Source organism: Canis lupus, chromosome 21 (assembly GCF_003254725.2).
Source record: "Canis lupus dingo isolate Sandy chromosome 21, ASM325472v2, whole genome shotgun sequence".
In the NCBI taxonomy this organism is placed as follows: domain Eukaryota; kingdom Metazoa; phylum Chordata; class Mammalia; order Carnivora; family Canidae; genus Canis; species Canis lupus.
The window spans coordinates 6,086,038-6,089,469 of NC_064263.1; the positions used below are offsets into that span (position 1 = coordinate 6,086,038).

A 3,432-nucleotide genomic window follows, 5' to 3' on the forward strand; every position below is an offset into this window, starting at 1 on the left:
TTTGGGGGGGGGGGGGGGGTTCTCTGCCTATCTGGAATAATCTCCAGAGTACTTTGGCACATCCCCACTGGGGGTGTACACCAGGCTTTCGTGGGTAAAGTATAAGATCCTGGGAGTGCACCGTGGCCATGCGAGGCCTTCCCTTCCCATGCAAGGCTCTGCTGATACCCAGGCCCAATCTGACAGCTGTTAGAACTTTATGCCTTCTAGCTAGGCAGTCTAGACTTGTTTGCAGAGTCTATTTCTCTTGAATCTGGGTTCATCTGGTGGCTTGACTTAGCCAATTGTGGCAGAAGTGACATGGTACAAACTGCAGACCTGGGTTCTAAGAGATCTTGCTTGCCTCTGCTCTGTCTCAGGGTCCTGCCATGTTTGGGCCCAGCCTGGCAGAGAATGAGAGGCCTGCAGCAAGCCAAGTTGTTTCAATCGCTCTGGCCAAGGCCCTGGGTGGAGAAACCCACCCAAGATCAGTAAGTCATTAGCTTACCTACAGCTGACTGTTGACTCACTGAGCCCAGTTTAGATCAGAAGACTCTCCCAGACAACCCAGATGCACGAGCAAAACTCATTCATTCCTTTTTTTTTTTAATTAAAAAAAAAATTATTGGGGGGGGGGGTGTGCATGAGCAGGGGAAGGGGAAGGGGAAGGGGGAGAGGGATAAGCAGACTCCTCGCTGAGTATGAAGTCCCACACAGGGCTTGATCCCAGGACCCCAAGATCATGATCCAAGCCGAAGTCAGATGTTTGACCAACCAAGCCACCTGGGTGCCCCAAAACTCATGATCTCTTATTGAGCACTATAGAGATTCTGTGGCTGTGTGTTATACAGCATGATTGTGGCAATAGGTGACTGATAAGACGTAAATGCTGGGGGTGGTCAGTACTGCATCCCAGAAAGATCCTGGGTTGGGAATTTCTTTCTCCTGTCTCTGTTTATTAAGTATGGCCTCAGGAATACAAGGATTTTCATTTACATCTTTAGAGTGAATATAGTTAGCTACTTAATAATCAGCCCTCTGTTCATCCCTGTCCTCAGAACGTCCATCTTTCTGGGGTTAAAATGTATCACATTTCCTATTAATCTTTCTTAGGTCTTCATCCTCAATATCTGGGACCTTAAACATGACTGTACCCATAATTGGACTGGTGAGTTCGGGGCAGAAATATCCAAACTTCAGAGCATAAGAATCCCTGAGGAACCTGTTAAAGATCTAGATTCATAGAATCACCCCCCAACAGTTCTGATTTAGTGCGTATGGGCCAGAGGCCAGGGACCTCCATTTTTAAAAAGCTCCCAGGTAACTGGTGGCCACTGGTCAGACCTTGAAGGAGAATGGCTGGGGCATAAGAACTTTCCAGTTCTGAATGCATTAAAAACACAAGTGCATGCCACAGGGTAATATTTGAAGTCTGTGAAAAGAAAAAAGAAAAAAAGCAAAGTAAACCGCAGAAAGACAAGTGGATACAGAAAGTAATCATAAAATCACTAATGGGGGCAGGATACAAGGAAAAGGAGTATTTTCTGCTGGCTTGTCAGTGAAGGTTTCTGCTATGCTTTACTCCCCCGGGTGGAGTAAATTGATAGTTCTCCACCCCGACGCACCCAGAATCACCTGGAGACTTTAAAAACCCCGATATCTGAGAACCAATCGCCCACCCTGAGATTCTGATGGAATTAGTACGAGTTGCACCCAGGACATTTGATCTTGATCTCTCCTGGGGATTCCAACATCCAGCGCACTTTGAGAACCAGTAGGCAAGAATTCGAAACCCGTCCCACTGAGCGGACACCCTGCTAACCGTGGAGACCACGGCAGCCCTGACTGACCGCGCTGACCCGCAGGCCGACTGGGGAGAAGACACGCGGCAGAGATGCAAAGGAACCCCCGCTGCTCCTTGCAGTGGGATCTCAGAAGTGCTGGGAAGGTGAACGCGGAAACACACACCTGTTTCTTGGGACCCGGAGGAACAGGAGGCAAGTGTCCATTCTTGCCTGTGAACGGAACACTTTGGCAGATTGAAGTTATTGTCGATTTCTCTATGCTTTTATATCTGTATTTCTATGGACCTGAATGTCTGTATGTGCAAAGGTCCACGAGCTACGTGTGCCTTTGTCATTGTTCTTCTCCTTATAACTCTGTGGTAAGCATGAAATATATCCATGAAGATAAGACATGGGGGAATCTTTAAAAATTAAATGGACCATGCTAGATTTCAGTCTAAACTGAGGTTCTCAGACCCTCTTTCTGAGCATCAGAATCTATAGGGAAGCGTCTTCATTTTTTTTAAGGATTTAATTTATTTATTCATGAGAGACAGAGAGAGAGGCAGAGACACAGGCAGAGGGAGAAGCAGGCTCCCTGTGGGGAGCCTGATGCAGGACTCGATCCCAAGACCCGGGGTCACGACCTGAGCCAAAGGCAGATGCTCAACCACTGGGTCACCCACGTGCCTCAGGGAAATGCCTTTAAAATAAGTATTCCCAGAAATACCCAGACTTACTGGATTAGATTGAAAGGTAAGGGCTCATATGGTTTCCCTATTGATAAGCTCCACACATACACTTTTTTTTTAATGTACTCGGCATCATACTTCAAAAGTCTCCTTTTTGAGAACCAGGTATGTTTTGGGAGCATGGGAGCATGGTATGTTTGGGAGTGCCCTTGGAAAACATTATCCACAGTTACATGGCCTCAAATCCACTCAAATGGTTTCGTGGCCTCAAGTCCAAATTGACTACCTACACCCTCTCTGTGTTCAGTATACGACTTGGACACCAGATGGCGTCCAAGGGCTTACTGAGACACCAGGAGGTGAGCAGGGGAGGGGATAGTTGAGGGTTTCAAAGACCCTGCCCCATGACTCCAGGCACCAGGGGTGGTGGTGATGGAGGCAAGTTAGCTCCTACAGCCCTCTCTGCTTCCTGTACTCTGATGGGGCCTCTGGCTACTCAGGGCTGTATCCACCTGACTTTTCCAAAAGCAACAAGTCCCTTCTCACCCCATGACAGTAGATTCTAACCAACTCTTTCCACTGAGCACTTTTTATGTAACAGGATTCTGTAACTAGAACTCTTTCGACTCAATTCCACCTGTGAACCCCAAAACGATTCAGGAGAAGGTAAAGTGCCCCCATATTCCAAAATGAAAGGACTGGCCACAGAGCTGACCCCAATCCTCTTTGTGAGCCTTCCTCCAGCCCCACTCTTGGCTACAGAAGAGCCCAGAGAGGGGAGGCAGGAAGAGAAGATTTCTTTAGAAAGAACCAGGCTTGAGTCCAGCTCCCTTTGCAGAGACCACTCTGAGGAATTTATACATAGCTTGTAGAGTTTGGGGAAGCTTGCAGACTGCTATGCAGCTCCAATCTAAAAGAAAGCCCACAGCTAAACGGCGGCCCGAGCTTCCCTTGGGCAAGCACAACTGCCCCTCCAG

At 47.9% G+C, this 3,432-nt stretch overlaps 1 long non-coding RNA gene across 1 annotated transcript; it reads left to right on the forward strand.

Annotated features, from left to right (window-relative positions):
- Positions 1 to 2,225, forward strand: LOC125753239 (uncharacterized). Its single transcript, XR_007404568.1, has 2 exons — positions 1 to 470; positions 1,093 to 2,225. It is a non-coding gene; the product is annotated as an uncharacterized LOC125753239 (long non-coding RNA).
- The last annotated feature ends 1,207 nt before the right edge of the window (positions 2,226 to 3,432 follow it).